The sequence below is a fragment of the Dendrobates tinctorius genome, unplaced genomic scaffold (assembly GCF_039654945.1).
Source record: "Dendrobates tinctorius isolate UK_male_01 unplaced genomic scaffold, ASM3965494v1 ptg000028l, whole genome shotgun sequence".
NCBI classification, from domain to species: domain Eukaryota; kingdom Metazoa; phylum Chordata; class Amphibia; order Anura; family Dendrobatidae; genus Dendrobates; species Dendrobates tinctorius.
Genome location: NW_027361696.1, coordinates 85,352,383 through 85,375,068, shown reverse-complemented (window position 1 = coordinate 85,375,068; position 22,686 = coordinate 85,352,383). Strand labels below are relative to the sequence as shown.

Genomic DNA, 22,686 nt, shown 5'->3' with positions numbered 1-22,686 from the left:
CACCCCAGGAGTCCAGTGGCCACAGTGGCATTGCCTCCCTCGCCTGGAAGCAAGGAGAGGTTCCCTGACCAGATAACACTTACAGCCAACACTTTTCCTGACTCCAGACCAGAAGGGGGAGCTCTAAACCCAGTTTCAGGGGAGCTTCTCTATTGGTTCTGGCCTGGAGGCAGGGTCAGTCAGGCAGTGTCTGGGACTGAGAGGGACAGAGTCTGAGTGAAGAGAGGAGAAATAAAAGAGAACCTGGGGAGTAGAGCTGTGACCAAGTTCACCCCAGAGTACAGCTCTAGAAGCCGGAGTCCGTGGCCGACGGGTACAACAGTCCCAGCAGCTAAATACAGAGGGCAGGGGATTGCAGGTCTCCTGGCCCAGCAAACACGCAAAGGCACAGCAGCAGACCAGAGCCCGGAGCCGCCATAAAGGAGCAAAACCTGCAATAGGCTCAAGCTGCCTGTCATACGGGCAAGTACTTCAGAACAATAAGTAACAGAGGCCTGAGCATAGCTTTAGGCAGCAAGGACCTCAGAGGATAGGGCAGTACGGAGGCCTCAAAACCCATCTGGCTTAGTGGATTCTAAGTTGCTTCCAGGCTCCCTGAACCTCCATTTTCATGTGTAACTAGTGCCCCGGCCTGCACTTCAAACCGTGAGTAAAAGTTTGGAAACTACACCCTGCTGTGTCCTTGGAGATATTTACTGTGCCATCCACCCTGCACTACATCCATCATCACCATCTTTAACAATATAATTGACCTGGGACTAAGCTCTACATATGGAGAGCTGTATCAACTCTGCTGCATCACCATCAGCCCCAGCGGTCTCTTTAAGAAGCGTTGGCCATCCTTGACCGAGTACCACAGGTGGTGTCACGAATAAATAATAATAATAATATTCTTTATTTATATAGCGCCAACATATTCCGCAGCGCTTTACACGAATCATCTCTTATAAACTTTATTTCCCCTAAACATCATTTTTCATTGGACGCCCAGGGCCACGGACCGGGTCACTGCTGCCGTGACACATCCCCTTAAGAGCCGGCCCAGTACCGAGTATCCCCACAACTCTGGCGGGCGCTCCAGAATCATCTTGGAGAGCTCATACATAAATTAGACTTGCAACTATTTAGCATATGATTAGATATACAGATTCTTGTCATGTCACTGCAGTGTTGCTGTTTTGCTCCTAAAATTGTAAATTGTAATTATTTTATTGGTATTTTGTAAATCTTCCTTTGGCTTTGAACACTGCCTAAATCCTTCAGGACATGATCTCAGATTCAAACATGTGTCGACCAAAATCTGATCCCAGGTCACTTCTACACGTTCCCAAGTTGGTGCTGTCATGACCCTGGACAGGATGGCTCCGCTTTCATCCTGGTCAGGTCAGGGTTAACTTTAGTTCCCCTCTCTTTGGTTTTTGGGGAGGCTATTTAATGCTGGCAGTTCCTGGGTCTGGAGTCGGTGATTCTTCCGTATACTTGGCTAGTGGTTGCTGACCCAGGTTACTTCCGTAATTGTGTCTCTGTGCTTGTGTGCCTTGCTGTGCATGACCCGATTCATTCTCTGACTCTCACCTCTGTATCCTGCTATGTATTCCCCATTCTCTCCTGGTTATCTGACCCCCTTGGCTTGTCTCCATTTACGCTTTGTCTTATCCCTAGGTACTATGCTATTGTCTTTCTTGACCCTCAGCTTTCCTTGACCACGTGTACTATCTTTGCCTTGCACTCTGTGCATTCAGTTGCCTTCCCTTCACTCATGCACAGTGGCTCCGCCCCCTGGTCACGTGACTGCTCAGTGCCAGGTCCTGTGTGCTGCTCACTGCTTAGTCTCAGGTCCTTGTGCACAGCGTGCCTTCTTCCTGCACTCCCTGTGCTCATTCACGTGACCTCCTGATAGCGCCCCCTCGGCAGCGCCAGTGACACCACCGGCGTCATCACAGGTGCATACTGGTTGACTAACTTGGGTATTTATACAGCTATTTCTTTGATTCTACCCCAAGCATTTGATTCGGTTTAGGTTTGGGGACTGTGGGGGCCAATCCAACACCTCTACCTCATGGTCATCGAACAATTTCTTCACCAATCTCAACGTATGCTTCGGTTCATTGCCCTGATGGAACACTATGTTGTCCATACCCATAGTACTTGAGTGTACGAAGTAACTCGTCTTGTAGGATGCTCACATATAGCTCAATCCCTTTCTCCACCAAACTCAAAAGTTCTTTCAATTTTTCAATCCTTTTTCCCTTGTTTCTTCCAGACCTATTTGCACCCATCAGAGCTTTGTCTATTGACTTTCATCTCATCGCTCCAAATCACCCGTTTCCAATCTTCTGTCCATTTTTTGTACTTTTTTGCAAACTGGAGCCAACACTTCTCATGACAATATTGAAGTTGAGGCTTCTTCACCTTTTTGTGGGCCACAATTGCAGACTCGTATTTTTCGGACTATAAGACGCATCGGACCATAAGACGCACCCCAATTTTCAGAAGGAAAATAGGGACAAAAATAATAATGTGTCAAATGGGGGTCCGTCTTACAGTCCGAATTCAGCTTACCTGGGAAGGGATCCGGCACAGATGGAGGAGTAGTCACAGGGGTCATTCAGTGGTCCAGGCTCGTGCGGTGGCGGCTCTGTGCTGGGGCAGGTTGGTTGTGCTGCGGCAGCTGCGCTGGGGCAGGGGCATCTGTGCTGGGGCAGCTGTCCTGAGGCTGGGGCAGCTGTGCTGGGGCAGGGGCAGCTGTGCTGGGGCAGCTGTCCTGAGGCAGGGGCAGCTGTGTGGGGCTGGGGCAGCTGTCCTGAGGCTGGGGCAGCTGTGCTGGGGCAGCTGTCCTGAGGCTGGGGCAGCTGTGTGGGGCTGGAGCAGCTGTCCTGAGTCTGGGGCAGCTGTGTGGGGCTGGGGCAGCTGTCCTGAGGCTGGGGCAGCTGTCCTGAGGCTGGGGCAGCTTGGCTGGGGCAGCTGTCCTCAGGCTGGGGCAGTTGTGCTGGGTCAAGTGGGCCTCTGCGGGAAGGTGGTGGCAGCGGGCTGTGCTCCAGTGCAGGGGCAGCGGCTCCGCCGGCATTTCCTCCAAGCCCGGAGGCCCCCCCGCACATCCCCTGCTGGCCGCCGCCATGTTGCGGTGGCCTCCGGGAACATGGACGCCGGGAAGATGGCCGCCGGTCTGGGGACGGCGCATGCGCGGGTTCAGATCTCGTCCCGAAATCTCGGGGGACGAGAGTATATTGCGACCATAAGACGCACCCCCCACTTTCCCCAAAAATTTTTTGGGAAAAAAGTGCGTCTTATGGTCCAAAAAATACGGTATGTAACATGCTTGCATGGATGTCTGTGATCTCACTATTATGAAGCATATGAGCCACCTCCACTGCCATGTTTAATGTGGCAGAAATTATAGACTTTATGAGGAGCTGACTTGTTGACTGATATTTTGCCTGGATGTCCACCTCTTGGCTTCTGAATGGATGAATGGACTTCATTTCATATTCTTCCAACTTTTATGGCACTCAGTTTGGCAATTTTCTTCGCCGACAGACCGCTATTGATGAGCTGAATGATGCTGTTTATCTTTTTTGGGGAAATTTTCTTCATGGCTGCTCCTCGATTGGAATTAGTGACCTTTCACTTGGGAATCAACGTAATAACACATTGAGCTATTAGGGAATGTGAGAACAGGTTTTATTTTGTAGTATACAGAGAAAAATTATTTTTTCACCACCAGGAGCAAAACAGTAATAATGCAGTGACATGACAAGAATTTTCATAACTATTCATATGCTAAATAGTTGCAAGTCAAATTTATGTATCAGTTTAGCTAAGATGATTGTCTCTAAAATGATGGTACTCTCACAGTTGAAGTAATAGAGGATGGTGAGTTATGAAGCCTAAAATCCAAAGTTAAAAACATTGTTACTCTTTTGCTTGTCAGTGTATCAGCCGATGCAGCGCCATGGTTGCTGAGAGAGAAGTGAAATAAGCAAGTCAATATGGTGCGGTTCTATAATGCTGCACAACATGATGGGCCTGGATGGGCTGAACGGCAACTTTAGATGCGGAAGTGGGAATGGTAGATGCGGTCGGGGGACTGCTGGATTTTGCTGAGCCCTCTAGAAAACTTCAACATCCGGATCCAGACCCCGATGCTGAAGTTCTGAAGTCGGTCCCTGAGCTCAAGCCTGACCTCCAAGTGGAAGCGGTCGTATTGGACTTGCCAAAACCCCGCTATTAGGCAGTACAGCTGAAGGCGATGGTGGTAGCCCTCGCAGTGAGTACACCCCAACCTCCTTGAGCGTCTCCTCTCAGCCAGAGACCTCAGCCCCCTTGCCCTGGGTGTACGTCTGACAACCCCTTGGTCCAGCCAAAGTCAAGTGAGTGGTCATGGTAGAACCGAAAAAGAAAGGAAAGGGAGAGATTGGTACTGGTCCAGTAGGAGCATTCTGGAGCTGTGAAGTCAGCCTCCGGAAGACACAGGAAGTCATGCAGCACTATGACTCCACAAAATGGTGCAGGTTTTTCCAAGAAGAAGTCACAAGGTCTATGTAAACGCCGGGTCCTTACTGCATGGGCCCTACATGCTGTGGCCAGGAGATTGCTTCAGCTTCATTAAGGAGGAGGGACCATGAGGGTGGTATGCGGTGACCATGCACCCTCTAGAAGAGGAAGATCCCAGGGCATTGAGGCCAGGAAGGGAGCAGCCTAAGGTGGCCGCTCAGCTGCAACCAGTAGAGCCCACAGCCAGGGCTTCAACGCCAACTAGTCTTGCGCTCTCTGGCACCACCGAACGGGTCCGAAAGAACAGCAGGGGGTTATGTACCACCCTGCTGGATTGCAGGACTTTGGACTCTTAAAGAAGCAGAAACCCTTTCTGTCCCTATGAACTGAGAAACTAAAGGGACTGTTGTTGAACAAAAGGGGGAGGAGAGTTTTGGAAAAGGATGACCCAATGATCAAGCTGGGTCAGGGTTGTGAAAACTGTACTCTTGTCTTAAAGGACTGATGAGGGACTGTATCGACTGTGCTACAGAACTACTGGAGCTGTTGCTGTATTGGCCAATGGGCATGTGATTACAAGGAACTTAGACATGCTGTGTCAGGGTCGCCACACTGACCAGGGTCATGTAGACCCATGAAGGAACTGGATCATGCCCATGGACTGAAGGGCAACTGTTAATGTGTGCCTAAGGGCCATTGTTTTTCTGGTACATGGACTCGGATGGACATTGGTCTGCGGTTCTGACCGAGAGGACCACTTAACTAAAGTTTTCTACAGGGGAAAGACATAGGATGCGCCCAAAGACTGTTGGATAATTGTTATGTTGGCCTACGGGTCTGAGACCTTGTGCTGTTTAATTTTGAGGTCAGTGCACTCACTAGCAATGGACATTCTATACCCCAGAAGAGAGGAGACTAACTGTTTTAGGTGTTTTATGTGAATGTTATATGCTGCATGTTGTCTTCCATATTCCAGAAAGGTCGAGGATGACCTTGTTTAAAGAGGGGAGAAATGTAGGGATGTTGACTAGGATCGCCCTCCCAGGGCTGTGGGGGTACTCAGCACCGGGCCCGTTGATCTCAATGGGAGTTGTCACGGAAGCTGTGGCCCGGTCCGTGGCCCTGGGGCTCCATTGCAAAAGGGGGGGGCGTGAAAGAACAATGAAATAGAATTGATGAATAGTTCGTGACGCCACCTGTGGTGTTCGGCAAGGGAGATGTTAAGCCGACGCTGCATGCAGATCCTCTGGGACTGGTGGTGTGGTGCAGCCAAGATGGTGAAGCTCCCCACAGGTGGAGCTGTTGTCCCAGGGCAATGTAGATGTTGGGGCAGAAGAGAGGCACAAGCGGGGTAGTAGCTGGTACCCAGGTGTAGCAGTGCTGGGTGTGTTGGCGCAAGAATCAGTGGAGGACACCAGGGCTTGTAGTTCCAAAGCTTTACTCACAGTCTGTGGTACACACAGGTGCCTGCCTCCGTACCGTGTCCTCCGGGTCAGAGACTCAGTCAACCTCCAGGCCAGATGGAATGCTCCCTTCCAACGTTCCGCCAATATGTACCTTTCTGAACGTCTCCTCATATAGCGCCTTTGGTGTGAAGTACTCCCAGTACTGAGTTACACTGGAGCGCCTCCTGACAGATGTTCCCAAGAACTCTACTTCTATGGCAGACAGCTGTAGCCTGCTTCGGGGACTGCTTCTCCTGAATCCCGGCTCACTATCAATGTTGCTGTTGTGCCCCCAAGTCTTAGATGGGAGTAGTGCATTTACAGCCCACTACTCCACCGGTGTCTGCTGCAGGACCATTAGCATCCATACAACCTCGGGGACCGGGCCCCGGCCTTGCGCTTAGAACTTCTAGGCAGGGTTCTCTCCTAACCCACGTCCTCTGTTCCCTTTTACTCCTTTGTTCCGTACTAATCTCTCCTTCTCCTGGAAGATCAGGTTTCAGTTCAATGTCTTTCTCCTTTCCTTTCCTGTGCCAGCAGACCAAGGTCACTGAGGTCTGCTGCAGCACCTCCTTCCTCCATCCCTCTCCCAGGGATCTTCTTTCCTCACTCTCTCCTACTGACTGACCTGTAATCCTAAACCTTCCCGCTCTTTTATGCATTCTCAACTGCACCCGCCTCCCAGCACGTTTCGTGTTCCAAGCAGAGAGCCACCAAAGGTGCTCTGCTACACTCCAAGCAGGGAGCCGCAATGTGGCTTTGCTGAACTGCCGTGTTGTGTGGGATGTGAGTGCTAGAGCGTGGTCAGGAGCCTCCAACTCACCTGGATGGTGGGGCACCACACCTCAGGAGGAGATGCAGTACCTCTGTGGCGACCGAGCCTCAGGGGCGCCACATACTGTCTTACCCTGTTCCTGCCCCTGAAGACAACTGTGCTTTGTGTAAAATGTAATGCGGTTTTATATGTAATAGGAAAAAGCTAATGTTAGAACTAGCCCAGTGGGTGGGAACTAGTGTTGATAAAAAGGGGGGCACTTCCTGATAGCGTGAGTTCAGAGGGAGTTGGACCTAAAACTGCATTTCTCCTAAGTTCAGGTGCAGTGGGCTGCTAGGAGCAGCATGTGTCAATTGTGTGCGGCAGCTCCAGAGGACAAAAGCCTGAAGACAGTGGAAACCTGCGGCCTACAAGCGAGTGTGATGCACCCCACACCCTACAGCACACTGGGACAGCCGAGCGCAACCAGGCAGCAGCTCGGTCATCACTACCACTCTGCCACACTTTACACAAGGATAACTATATAGATACAGTTATAAATGTGCTTTGGTACTGCAACTTCCTTCTGTTTAAGTGACACAATCACTTCATTTAGCTGATTGTTTTGGGTGTAAGTAAAGGAAAATCATTTTAATAACACCACTTTTATACAAGTGTACACTACCAACATCATATGGCACTCCCCAAAAAAGAACTAAACCCTATTGATATTTGCAACCTATGAATAAAAAATAATGGTTAGTGTAAGCAGTGCAGGTTTTGGGAGAGTGTATCATTATCCCATTGATTTATTATGCTTCCTGGTTTGGAAGGACTCTGTATCTGCAGATTGGATCCCATGTTATAAGATTAGTACGTCCGATGCTGTGATGGTGATTAGTACCACACTTGATACACATGTAGTTGTAATTCTGTTACCTCTTGTAATACTCTAGATTTTCTTTCTGTTCTTGCACTCTTACTTATCCTCTCCGTTTTCTGGGTGCTGACCATTTCCAACAAACACTCAAAAGAGCAACAGCGTCATTCTTTAACAGCGACATTTTCCTCTTAACTCCTGGGACCCCCAGTAGTTGCTATGTCCATTGCAACCAGGGAGGGAAGTTTCTGTTATTTTAACAAAAGACAGTGATGTGTATGAAAGACGTTGTCATCTGCTGGATCTTCTCATACTGTAACTCACTAACCACACAGTTAATGTCTCCCACTCCCACACTACGTCCTTATCCTGTGTTGGTGTTCTTCAAGGCTCTGTCCTGGGACCTATACTTTTATCCATCTGTACCCTTGGCCTGGGACAACTCAAAGTCCCATGGCTTCCAGTACCATCTATACGCTCATGACACTCAGATCTACCTCTCTGGCCCAGATGTCACCTCTCTGCTGTCCAGAATCCCAGAGTGTCTATCAGCTATATCCTCCTCACGCTTTCTAAAACTAAGTGTGGACTCTTCATTTTTGCTCCATCTCACTCAACCCTCCTAACAGACCTGTATAACATAATAAATTAAATCACACTTTCCCCTGTATCCCAAGTTCGTTACATGGGTATAACCCTTGCCTCTGGCCTGTCCTTCAAATCACACATCCAAGCCTTTAACACAACCAACTAAAAAAATATTTCCAGAATTTGTCCTTACCTCAACCCCCAATCAGCTAAAATGTTAGAACCTGCCCTTATTTCCCACCTTAACTACTGTAATATCCTCCTCTGTGGCCTACCAACTAACACTCATGCACCTCTCCAGCATATCCTTAAGGCCCCGTCTCACTAAGCAATCTCGGTAGCGAGATCGCTGCTGAGTCACAACTTTTGTGACGTAACAGCGATCTCACCAGCGAGATCGCTGTGTGTGACAGCGATCAGCGAGCGGCCCCCCTGCCGGTATCGCTGATCGCTGCAAGAAACCTCTGGACATTTCTTTGGTCGCTGGTCTCCCGCTGGCCAGCACGCATCGCTGTGTGTGACAGCGGGAGACCAGCGATCAGGTGTAAAAAATAATAAAAAAAATAAAAAATATAGTTATTCTCACCTTCCGACGTCCCGTTCAGCCATCCCGCCTCTCTCCACGCTCCGGTCCCAGTGATCCTTTGCACGAATGACCGCGAGACTTTGTTATCCCGCGAGACTGTGACATCTCGCGGTCATTCATGCAAACGATCACTGGGACCGGAGCGTGGAGAGAGGCGGGATGACTGAACACGACGTCGGATGGTGAGAATAACTATATTTTTTATTTTGATTCTATTTTTTACAGGATGGCCAGCGATGCCGGGCGCTCGGCATCGCTGTGCTGATCGCTGGTGAAGCTGTCTGTGTGACAGCTCACCAGCGATCACATAGCGACTTACTAGCGATCCTGACACCTTGATATCGGTGTCGGGATCGCTGGTAAGTCGCTTAGTGAGACGGGGCCTTTAGCTCTGCTTCCAGATTAGTCCTCTGCCCTCTGCCAAACTCTTCACTGGCTTTTAATTCCTCAACTAATTCAGTTGAAACTACTAACAATGATTTACAAAGTCATCCATACATCTCCAAAATAATTTTCCGATATCACCACATCACGTAATCTCCAGTTTACATAAGACCTCCTTCTCTCCTCCGTGCTTGCATGTTCCTGACCCAATCGTATCCAAAATGTTTCCAAGTATCCCCCATTCTGTGGAATTCTTCCCATTGTCTTCCACATTTGACTACTTCAGACGCAACCTGAAAACTCTTCTAATCAGGAAAGTCTACAGCCTGCAATGAGCCCACTGCCACCTCACTGCTCCAACACCCCAACCTACTGTTTCCTTCAGCAATACCCTGTAGATAGCAAGCCCTAAATGGCAGGGCCTCTTCCCCTCTGTACCAGTCACATATATTTATTATATGCATGTTATCCTTCTTCACATGTGCAGCTCCATGGAATTAACAGGGCTTTCATGGGCTAATCAGACATTGTGGAGGAGCACCGAAGTCACATAAACCCCATGCACCATACACATCTGGTTTGGATGGATTTTCCGGTTTGGAGTATTTTCTCAGCCGTACTACTTATAGGATCTATTTTCTTGACAGCAGTTCCCATGTCTGCATAACCTTTGTGAAAAATTCACATCTTATTCATAGGGCATCAACCGCACATTTATGCTACTTTTAAATGAATTCAGTGTTGGAATAAGATTCTCAGACAGAGAAGCAGTGTATGGCAGGAAACACTCTAATAAAGTTGTCACTGCCGGAGAGTAAATGAAGGATATTCACTGATCTTACACAAGAACCTCACGCACACCTCAATACCGAAGCTCTGAAGAACCTCAAGGGGCATGGGTTATTGTTGTTATACCGCGTGACTCCATTACAGATAACTTTAGTGGGGTTGCCCAGACAAAATAACCTTTGCTCAGGGGTAAACCATAACAAACTCAGTCCTATTATCCTACTGCGACTGGCAGGTTGCCTCTGAGTGGATTCAACCTCTAAAAGAACTAGGTACTAGGGAGCCATACAGCATCTACATCCTGCCATAGAGGCTAAGGGTGTGTGCACACGCTGCGGATTCTGCTGCGGATTGATCCGCGCGGATTTAGTAAAATCCGCAGGTAAATCTGCATGTCAATTCTTTCTGTGGATCCCATAGGATATAATGGTGCTGTACACCGCAGCAGAAACTGCTGGGGATCCGCAGGACCAAAACCGCTGCGGATCCGCAGCAGAATCCGCAGCGTGTGCACACACCCTAAATATAGGGGTTGCAGTCGCACCCAGACTCTGAAGCCTAGTAGGTTCCTTTGACCCATAAAAGTAGGCCAAAGGTATTAAAGTGATAGTTGGGTTCCCTGATGGAGATTTTGCATTGAGCACATGTGCTTCAATTCACACCACTGGCTCCATGCAAACTGCATAACGGATTCATTATGCTTTTGTAAGGACGTGACCGTGGCCGTCACGTCTCCTCCTCTTTGGACACTGTTCACATGGATTACATATGGTACCTTGTCGCTTACCAATGTTAATGTGTTCCTGTAATGTTACTGTATTGTGTATGTACTTAATATGTACTGTTTATAAGATTAGGGATTAGTGATGAGTAAGTATACTGGTTGCTCGGGTTTTTTCGAGCATGCTCGGGTGTCCTCCAAGTATTTTGGCGTGGTCGGAGATTTAGTTTTCGTCATCTCAGCTGCATGATTTGCGGCTGCTGGACAGCCTGAATACATGTGTGGAATGCCTGTTTGTTAGGGAATTCCACACATGCATTCAGCCTGTCTTCAAGTCGCTGCATTGGTAATTTAATCCAGTGACGTGTAGTGACTGCCGCAGATCTGGTGCCCTATCTTGGTGAACATTCACCTCTTTTTACTGTTATCCGAGTGGAGCAGCCACAATGAAATGACTACTCCATTCAGATCACTGTAGATACTTGTGAGCACTCATCAGATTCAAGCATGAGGACTGTGTGGCGCCCTCAGGAGTATGGCCGCCACAGTGGCTTTGCCTTCCTCCAGGGAGGGTAATGCCAGGCTTGGAAGCAGTGAAGGGTCTCTCTCGCAGTTAACCTATACATGCAACACAGTTCCACTCCAGGCCAGCAGGGGGGACTCTGAATCGGAATTGAAGGGAGGAGTGCTCTCTGAGGGCCAAGAGGAAGGAGTGGTCAGTTAGTGTGAGGAAAGTGAAGTGCGGAGATCGAGCGGAGAGGAAAGGCTCATCTCCAGTGAGAGCGCATGAACTGGAGCCTGGTCTCCACGGTTGTACGGATACTAATGGTCCTGCAACAGACACCAGAGGAGTAGGAGGCTGTAAATGCCCTACCCCATCTAAGACTCGGAGGCACAACAGCACAGAGTGAGCCAAGAGAGGAATAGCGGCTACAGCTGTCTGCCATACGAGGAATGAGAGTAGAAGAGAATTTGGAGGAACTTCATTGTAACTCAGTACTAGGAGTACTTCACTCAAATAAGCGCTAAGAAGGAGACTGCACAGCCCATCTGCTGAGAGAGAATCCAGAGCTGCTTCCAGGCTAACCTGCTCCGGTACCATCTGTAATCAGGACCCTGGACTGCATTTATCAAGTAAAGGTACAGAAATTGCACCCTGCTGTGTCTTTGTCTGCTTCTTGCCCTTCCGGCACTGCTACATCCCCGTGCCAACCACATCTACACTGCCCTGGGACTACAGCTTCACCTGTGGGGAGCTTTTACATCTTTGCTGCACCATACCATCAGTCCAACTGGATCTGCATGCAGCATCGGCTTTACATCTCACTTGCCGAACACCACAGGTGGCGTCACAAACTATTCATTTAATCAACTACATTCCACCATTTCAATTCCCCCATTACGTGGGCGCCCAGGGCCACGGACTGGGTCACCGTTGCTGTGACACATCCCGCTGACACCGGTCCGGTACCGAGTACCCCACAGCCCTGGGAGGGCGACCCAAACTTGGCATCACGAACAGGATTATGGAGCCCGGTATCCCCGGGTCCTGTCTGCCAGAGACTGTTGTGTGCTATAGACTGCGTGTGAAATTGGCACCATTGCCGCCATTATCCTGTTGATTGGCACGCGCGGGAACAAAAAGGGGCAGGCCTTCATGGGCGGAGCCTGCCACAGAGCGAGAAGAAGTGAAGTGCCGCGCGGGAAGAGAGGACAGCACGCGAGAAGGGGAGGAGCTGAGGCCTACAGCCCGGAGCGTCAGGCCTCGCCGGTAAGCTCACTCAACCCCCGGCCCTGGCTAACGTTAACTAGGGGGGGGAAGAGAATGTCTGTGCCAAGCAGCAATGCAGCGGCGGACGCTCAGCGCCTCAGCACCGCAAGGAGTAGCGCCCGCCGCAGCGGTCCCCATAATGCCGCTATCTATGCCCTACCTTCCGGGAGCGGCTTGGCTACCGCAGTACTCGGGTGAGTCACATACCCTGAGTGAATTTAAAGAGAGACTGTACAGTTTGTTTAAAGTATACCCTCTGTCTTAAAGCCAGAAAGTGAACATCCTTATTGGACAGCTAACGGGTGCAGCACAGAGAGAGGTGAAAGCCTGGCAGGACACTGACAAAGAGACTGTTAACAAGATTCTAGCCAAGCTGAGAAGCACCTTTGACACCTGCACTGCAGCTGAAATCAAGATGCGATTCTTTGTATGTCAGCAGAGAACGCAGGACAGTATCAGGGACTATGCTCTTAACCTGCAGGAGGTGCTGCGGGCAGTTAAGCAAGTTGATCCTGACAGTGTCAAGGAGGAAGATAAACTGTTAAAGGAGCAGTTCATTGAAGGACTCCTATCCAGTACCCACAGAGGGCAGTTGCGGGCGGCACGGTGGCTCAGTGGTTAGTGGTTAGTGGTTAGAATCCCACCAAGGACATCTGCAAGGAGTTTGTATGTTCTCCCCGTGTTTGCGTGGGTTTCCTCCGGGCACTCCGGTTTCCTCCCACATTCTAAAGACATACTAATAGGGAATTTAGATTGTGAGCCCCATCGGGGACAGTGATGATGATGTGTGCAAAATGTAAAGCGATGCGGAATATGTTAGCGCTATATAAAAATAAAGATTATTATTATTATTATAACCCTGCAAAACCCTGATCTGGACTTTGCTGATTTTAAGGACCGGGCTATTCGGGTCCTGCAGGAATCAACTGACAGCAGTCCAGCGCCCCCTAGGTGACCACCATGCCCTATATCCTCTACAAGCGGTATTGGGCTGACTCTGAACTCACCCGTGGCCCAACTGATGAACTAAAAGTAGTTGCCAGTAATGGTCAGTCTTTACCACAAGTGGGATGTAAAGAAATTACTGTTAAAGTGGGGAGGGTGGAGTGAAAATCTCAAGGTCTGATAGTTGTGGATATTGATAGACGTGAATGTAATCCCATGATGACTCTTGGTACAAATGTAATTGAAAATTGTCTTTCCGAGGTTATTGTCTTGTTGCAACAGGTGGCTGAGACTGCTGGTTCCAGTGAACAACGGGTCCTGCAGAAGGAGATCAAGGCCTTGATGCAAAGACAGCAGGTAGAACTCTCGGGCGGAGAAATTTGGCAGCGTCAGAGTGAGTGACGCTTTCCCCATTGCAATACCCCCCAGATGTGAAATGTTGATTTGGTGTCGGGCAGCCATAGGCCTCAGAGGGAAGGATTACCAGGCATTGGTAGAACCAGTATATTCTGATAGCAGGCCCACTGTCCTGACAGCCAGAGGGGTGGTTGATGTACGTAAAGGGAGAGTACCTGTACGCCTTTTGAATTGTGGGGAGGAGGAGGCCACAATACCTCGGTACGCCACAGTTGCTAAGCTGCTTACTGTTAATAACAACTCTTTGCAGGCAGCAGAGCCCTTGGTCTCATCCAATCAGGTGGAGGACAATGGCTCTTTGAAGCAGATGGAGGAGTGGTGCCAGCAACTGCAGGTGGGGACTGACTCTACACCTTCATACCAGAAAAATGGGGTTTACAGGTTGACACAAGAATATGAGCGGGTATTCAGTAAACACCCACTAGATTTTGGGCAGGCAAAAGGGGTTCAACATCATATCCCCACTGGAGATCATCCACCCATTAAAGAAAGGTACCGGCCTATACCCCCAACACAATACCAATGTGCTAAAGGTATGTTGAGAGAGATGAAGGAAGCAGGGGTCATCAGAGACAGTTGTAGCCCCTGGGCAGCTCCAATAGTCTTTGTAAAGAAAAAGGATGGTACCATGACAATGTGTGTTGATTACAGAAAAATTAACTGCATTACACATAAAGATGCCTACCCATTACCCAGATTTGAAGAGTCATTAGCTGCACTTAAAACTGCTAACTACTTTTCCACCTTGGATCTCACTAGTGGGTATTGGCAGGTTCCCGTAGCATAGGCAGACAAGGAGAAAACAGCATTTACCACTCCAATGGGTCTCTGTGAGTTCAACTATATGCCATTCGGGCTCTGCACTGCCCCTGGAACATTTCAACGGCTGATGGAGTGCTGCCTGGGACACATGAACTTTGAGACAGCCCGGTTGTACCTTGATGATGTCATTGTTTTCTCCAAGACCTATGAAGATCATCTGGAGCACCTGGCTGAAGTGTTCGGTCAAGGCTTCAATTTTGGCCTAAAGGTGAAGCCTTCCAAATGCCACCTCCTGAAGCCCAAGGTACAGTACCTCGGTCATGTAGTGAGTGCAGAAGGTGTGGCACCGGATCCTGACAAAGTCACAGTCATCCGGGACTGGTCGAAGCCCAGCAACCTCCATCAAGTACGCCAATTCCTCTGGTTGGTAGGCTACTATCGAAGGTTCATCAAAGGCTTCACTGAAATAGCCACTCCTATGCAAAATCTTCTGGTGGGACAGTCCAAGAAGGCCAAACAGAAAAGTTCCACCTTTGAATGGACTGAGGAGTTGGAGAGATCCTTCACCAGACTGAAGATGGCTCTCACATGAGATGAAGTTCTGGCCTACCCAGATTATGACAAACCCTCTGTGTTGTATACTGATGCCAGCAACGTGGGAGTGGGAGCAGTACTGTCACAGGTACAGAATGGCAAAGAAAGAGTGATCTCCTACGCAAGCAGGAAGCTTCGTCCCACTGAAAGGAACCCTGACAACTACAGTTCCTTCAAGCTGGAGTTCCTCGCCATAGTCTGGGCTGTGACTGAAAGATTCAAGCATTACCTAGCTTCAGCCAAGTTTACCATCTTCACGGACAACAACCCGTTGACTCACTTGGACACTGCAAAACTAGGTGCACTGGAGCAGCGATGGACGGCTTGGCTGTCTAACTATGAGTTTACCATCAAGTACCGAGCAGGGCACAAGAATGCCAATGCTGATGCTCTGTCCAGAATGCCTAATCTGCCAGATGCAGGAGAAGACCCTGAGGCTCTTGAAGAAATCGAGTTACCTCCCTTCCACCGGCCACTTGCGGCCCAACGTGCCCATGGAGTGAGAAACAGATGGTCTGGCTTGAAAGAGGTAACCCTAAATCCATTGCCCCATCATCACTGGGCAGAAACTCAGGATAGTGACCCTGCAGTTCTCCTGGTGAAGGAGCAACTGTCACAAGCTGACTCACGTCCAGAGCCAGATGCTCCTGAAGAAACCCAGCAGTTGTGGAAGGAAAGAGGCCGGCTGTTCATCTATGAAGGAAAGCTGTGTTGGAGGAGTATCAATGCCCGCACTCATGAGCTGATCTGGCAAGTAATAGTCCCAAAGAGAGAGGCATCAATGGTCTTGGAAGCATACCACAATGGAGCTGGACACTTCGGATGGAAGAAGTTGGAAGCATTGCCTGGGAGAGATTCTACTGGGCTGGTATGAGGAAAGCCATTGAGAAGTGGTGTCGGGAGTTTGGACAAAGTAACATGCGCAGAAAGGATCGAGACAGCCAGAGAGCTCCTCTGCAGCCAATAGTGACCAAGCAGCCACTCGAGTTGGTTCCCGGGACCATGTGAAGTTGGTCCCAAGCCGGTCAGGCTACATCTATGCTCTTACCATCGTGGACCACTACTCAAGATTCCTGGTAGTTGTGCCTGTCAAAGATCAAACAGCCAGGACAGCAGCCAGAGCATTCCAACAGCACTTCTGTAGGCCACATGGATATCCTGAGCGAGTGCTTACAGATGAAGGTCCAGCCTTTGAGGCGGAAGTGTTCCAGGAATTCTGTCACTTGTATGGTTGTAAGAAGATCCAGTCAACACCGTACCACCCACAGACCAATGGCATGTGTGAGAAGATGAACCAGGTGGTGATCGACCTGCTGAAGACCTTGCCCTTGGAAGAGAGGAATCTGTGGCCAGAAAAGTTGCCAGATCTGGTAGACCTCTACAATCACATTCCTGTGAATTCCACCAACTGCACTCCAGCCTACCTGATGAGAGCGAGGCCTGGTAAACTGCCTATTGATTTGGACATGGGAGTCCTGACACCTGAAGTGACGTCACCAGATGCTGACTGGGACACAGAGAGGCAGCAACAGTACAGAAGAGTACAAGAGTGTGTGGAAAAGAGTCTAGCTCAGGCAAGACAAAAGCAGGAGAGGAACTACAATCAGCATGCACCTGCAGTTCTCGTCACCAGGAGAACAAGTCCTCAAGAGGAAAAGATGACTGCATAAGCTGGATGACCAATGGGAAGCTGAACCCTACACCATTCTACCCTCAAACTTTGACAATACCAAGGTATGCCTTTTTAGTAAAGATGGAGGAGAAACCTCAGCAACCGTATCCAGGGATCATTTGAAATTATGCCCTGACCAGATAAGAGAAAGAATGGAAGAACAAGATAACGTTCAACCCATGGAAGAAGAAATGGTCAGCACCATACTTGGAGAATTCCCTGCAAATTGGACTAAAGTAAATGATGCAATGGTGGGGCCAGTGTTGACCTTTCCCCAGCTGGTAGCACAGGAAGAAGTGACTCAAAAAGATCCTGAAGATCAGGAAAATCAGGCAGCAGAAGCCACACCAGCAGTGGAGCCGGAGAGTCCTCGCCCTGCCAGTGGTGAATCTGTTATACCCATGGTGAGTCTAAGAGTACGCAGACAATCTAGTATCCCTGTGCCATACAGAACCACCAGTAGTGTATTCAGTACATTACACACTACACCAGTAGTTAGCCCCAAACAACCAGTGTTATGCAGGTCTACCCGTACTACACAAGGTACACCACCCATCAGATATTGTACATAGCTAAGTTTATGTGAATGTTGAAATTGTGTATATATTTAACTGTTTTCAAGTTTTGTGCCTACAGGTAATCTGTAAGAGTTTCCTCTGAATTTTCCAGTTTTTCCCTTGTTTTATGGACACTGAACCACAGGACTTGTGTGGTCACCAAGTTGTATATAGTTCACCATTTGCCCAGGAATGGACTTGTTATCATAGGACTGTTTTTGGAGCTTTTGGTTTTTGTACATTTTTCAAATCTTGTAACCTCCATACTGTTTACATGTTTTTCTTATGTTTTTCATCAGCCCGTGAGAGCTGACTTGCACTAGGGGGGAATGTGGCGCCCCCAGGAGTATGGCCGCCACAGCGGCTTTGCCTTCCTCCAGGGAGGGTAATTCCAGGCTTGGAAGCAGTGAAGGGTCTCTCTCGCAGTTAACCTATACATGCAACACAGTTCCACTCCAGGCCAGCAGGGGGAACTCTGAACCGGAATTGAAGGGAGGAGTGCTCTCTGAGGGCCAAGAGGAAGGAGTGGTCAGTTAGTGTGAGGAGGGTGAAGTGCGGAGATCGAGCGGAGAGGAAAGGCTCATCTCCAGTGAGAGCGCATGAACTGGAGCCTGGTCTCCACGGTTGTACGGATACTAATGGTCTTGCAACAGACACCAGAGGAGTAGGAGGCTGTAAATGCCCTACCCCCACCTAAGACTCGGAGACACAACAGCACGGAGTGATCCAAGAGAGGAATAGTGGCTACAGCTGTCTGCCATACGAGGAGTGCTAGTAGAAGAGAATTAGGAGGAACTTCATTGTAACTCAGTGCTAGGAGTACTTCACTCAAATAAGCGCTAGGGAAGGAGACTGCACAGTCCATCTGCTGAGAGAGAATCCAGAGCTGCTTCCAGGCTAGCCTGCTCTGGTAGCATCTGTAATCAGGACCCTGGACTGCATTTATAAAGTAAAGGTACAGAAATTGCACCCCGCTGTGTCTTTGTCTGCTTCTTGCCCTTCCAGCACTGCTACATCCCCGTGCCAACCACATCTACACTGCCCTGGGACTACAGCTCCACCTGTGGGGAGCTTTTACATCTTTGCTGCACCATACCATCAGTCCCAGTGGATCTGCACGCAGCGTCGGCTTTACATCTCACTTGCCGAACACCACAGGTGGCGTCACGAACTATTCATTTAATCAACTACATTCCACCATTTCAATTCCCCATTACTTGGGCGCCCAGGGCCACGGACCGGGTCACTGTTGCTGTGACACATCCCGCTGACACCGGCCCGGTACCGAGTACCCCACACACAGCCCTGGGAGGGCGACCCAACTGCAGTTGTGATTTCATTCAGTGGCAAGCACACATCATTGTATGAAATCATCGCCACAGCCTGAGCTTGGTGTGCAGTGCCTGGCAATGATTGTGATCCGTGTACCACAATGACATGACTGCTCCACTCAGATCACTGTAGCTCCATGTTGTAAGCAATCATCAGGTCCAAGCACCAGTGATGCAGATGTGACTTCATCCAGTGGTGAGTACACATCATTGGATGAAATCACCTCCGCAGCCTGGACATGGTGAGCGCTCATTGTAAATGACTGTGATCTGAGAGCTGCAACAATATGACAGCTCAACTCAGATCACAGCAACTGATGGCTAAACTGTGTATCTAACACTCTAAAGGTCCCGTTACACACAACGATGTCCCAGCGATCCGACATTGATGGGATCGCTGGTACATAGCTGATCGCTGGTGACCTGTCACATAGACTCACCAGCGAGCAAGCTGGTATCCAAGAGCTGTAAACAGCGGGTAACTAAGAGCCGCGCGGCCCTTGGATACCCGTTACCAGCGTGCGCTGGTATCTAGGATAAACAGCAGGTATCCAAGAGCCGCGTGGCTCTAAGTTACCCGCTGTTTACGTTGGATACCAGCGTGCAGCGTCACTGATCGTTGGTCTCCCGCTGCCACACACAGTGATGTGCGCTGGCCAGCGGAAGACCAACGATCAAAAAATGGCCCAGGACGATCCTGCACGATCAGCGATACCCGGCGGGGGGGGGGGGGGGGTGGTCGCTGATGGATGTTCTACAGTGATATCACTGGAGAGATCGCTGATGCGTCACAAAATCAGTGATCTCACTAGCGATCTCGCTGTGTGTGACGGGGCCTTTAGATGAGATTTCTAACAAACAGATCTAGCAGTTTATGGCAGGTTTTTGTTTAGTTGTTAAGAGCTATGCTTCGCCTTCTGTCTTGATTTAAAAAAAAAAAACTGCATCAAATACTGCTCCACTTATTGATAAGTTTAAATTGACAAAAGGGGTTGTCCAAGATGCTAAAACCATTTCAGCTTAGGTGCCATACTAGCGCCACGACTGACTACATTTGTGATAGTGGATCTCAGTTACAGCTACAGATGCTGCAGTACCAGACACACGACACCAGCTCGCCGGGCTGCAATACATGCCACTGGGAAGTCAGAGGCCTGCAGCTAACATTGGCATGCCCATGGATGGTAGTGTGCTTGCATGCCAAAGTCAGCTGCGAGCTCCTACGTTGGCCTAAGAAGGGAACCAGGATGGATGACATTATACCAGGAAGGGGAACATTACACCAGGAAGGGGACTAAGATGGTGAACATTAGACCAGGAATGGGACCAGGAATGGGGGGCATTTTACCATGATTGGGACCAGGATGAGGCCCATTATACTAGGAAGAAGACCAGGATAGGGCACATTATACTAGGAAGGAGCCCAGGTTGGGAGACATCCCAAGAAAGGGCCCTGTATGGGGGACAATATACCAGGAATGTAATCAGGATAGGCAACATTACACTAAGGAGGAGCCCAGGTTGGTAGACATCCGTGGAAAGGGCCCAGTATGGGGGACATTATATAAGAGGACCAGAATGAGGGGCATTGTACTATGGTAGGAAGGGGGCCAGGATGGGAGACAATATACCCGGAAGGGGCCCAGTAAGGAGATAATATGCCAGGAATGGGGCCCAGCATGGGGGGGGACATTGTACCAGAAAGGGTATCAGGATGGGGGACATTATACCAAGACAGAGCCCAGATTGTGGGATATTATCCCAGGAAGTGACCCTATATGGGGCACATTATTGCTGGAAATGGCCCAGGATAGAGGACATTATACCAGGAAGGGGCTCAGGATAGGGGACATTATTAAGGTAAAGGTCATGGGCGAGGGTCATTATTGCAAGAAGGAGCCCAGGATGGAGGGCATTATTACCGAAAGGGGCCCAGGATGGGAGACATTATACCAGGAAAAGGGCTAGGATGGAGGACATCATTATATGGTAGCAAATACATATGTTTTTATAGAACCAGAATGCTGCAACGGCCCATACATCTGACTATCACAAAGGTGAGGTCCCAGTTCTACATTTTGCCAAGTATCTGGTAGCATTCTCTCCCCCTCTCCCTTTTTCATTATAAGATGCTGATAATGTCACTTGCCCATTCAAGTCTATTGATGCATGGAAAATTTTGGACTGCACTCTGATGACATCTGAGTACAGTTCAATTTCTGTGGGGTCACAGAATGGAAAAGATGGAGAAGTTTTGTTCTCCATCTTCCTCTCACTGAGAGAATCGGATCACACTCTGCTCACATTCTGATCAGAGTGTAATTTGAATAATCGTCCTGATTCTCTCAGATGAGAGAATATACGGCCGTCTGACCAGCAGTCCACTATATGAGCAGAAAAGGTGATTTATTGAAACAGTCTAGAGAGAATCATTTTAAAGTTTCAATCCCATACATGGACCTTCATCAGGATAATTGAATTACAGGAAGAGAAGAGATATGGCCAGATGGATACGTGGATAGCGTTATGGTACAAGTACCTTACCAATAGTGACAGACGTCACACTACAGCGCTGTCCACACATCTCCATTTTGACATATCTCTTCTGTTCCTGCAATTCAATTTCTTCTGATGAAAGTCCATGTGTAGGAGTGAAACGTTAAAATAATTCTATCCAGATTGTTTCAATAAATCATATAGTGGCGTGCCAAGTTTTACATTTACACTGAGAAAATCAGTAGACCATTAATTTTCAGGTTGAAAGGAACAACAACATAAGGTAATACCAGCTGATTAATATATGTAGGGGCAGAAGTGACCAAACGGAGGAAAAAAAAAACCCAAACACAATACGGAGTGCTACTTTACTACTGGATTTTGCCATCGCCTGCAGCGGTTTGTGGCGGGAAGATCAGCTTATTATAACGTCACAATTTTAAATCTTAGCCCCCGGCCCTTTGCTATGGATTACAAGCAGCTTATTGGACTTTGTTCGGTTTTTTAGTAGCTCTTCTCTTTTGCTTTGGTCTTCCATGACCAAGCTCCAACCCTTGCGTGAAGTTCGAGGTGCGCTGCTTCCATCCCATTTCTGGGGTCTGGATACTGCCCCGTTCATCATTATGATCTGTCCCTGTGTAGGGGGAGAATAATAGGAGTAGAGGGGTCGGCCGGCGGGAACGTGAAAGGAAGAGCAGGTGAAAATCTGGATCCTTGCAGTGAATCGTGTGATTACATTGGTTTTTGGGTTGTTTTTTTCTGCACTTCTCCAGCCATCAATCAGATCATCATTGCTTACAACCCTGCATGATCCTTGATGCTCTGAATGAAATCTATGTGGTTTGAAGCATGTGGTTCATTGTTGTGGCTCTCGCTATGGAATCCTGAATCCATATATGCTGTACAGACGTCTCATGTAAATCCCATTTCCTCCATGCCCAGAATCCATTCAGCTCACACATATTGTGTTTGCATGTCTGCAGGATTTTCTATGATAAGGAAGCGATGCATTACTTACCTCCGCACCAGGCATTCCTCCACCAGCCTGCAGGCCTGGGCTTAGCTTCTTTTGCAGGGGGCTGATTCAATATACTCCCTGGCAGCTGAGAACAGTGCTGCAGTGTGATCATCTGAACTGAAGTATATTCAATCAGACCAATATTATGTGCGAGTGCGTGTCTGCATGTGCTTTACTAAGCCGGAAAAAAAATGTCAAAAATCCACAGCAATTTTAAGACCAATGTATCTGACATAAGGTTAGATTGTGTTCACACATTTCTTTTCGTTGCGCAGGTCTTTGGGTTTATTTCCAAAGAATCACTCATTGCCGGAGTTTTTAATTAAAAAAAAGCATTAATGCAAGTATTAATAGAGAAAAATGTTATACGATCAGAAATGATAATTTATTGGCAGAAAAGTTGATAAATGTCCCATATGGCCAGTTTTCACATATGAGTGTTATCCGTGTTTTATAGGGTCATTCACTTTGCAGAGAAACGT

General features: G+C 48.7%; 1 protein-coding gene across 2 annotated transcripts in view; it reads right to left on the bottom strand.

The window, feature by feature from the left end:
• Nucleotides 1-22,332, bottom strand: part of LOC141085614 (BAR/IMD domain-containing adapter protein 2-like) — a 145,303-nt gene extending 122,971 nt beyond the window's left edge. For both annotated transcript variants that reach the window (XM_073571140.1, XM_073571141.1), the window contains exon 1: nt 22,205-22,332. The gene's annotated coding sequence lies outside the window, so the exon portion shown is untranslated. The remainder of the gene's footprint in view (nt 1-22,204) is intronic.
• Between the last annotated feature and the right edge of the window lie 354 nt (nt 22,333-22,686).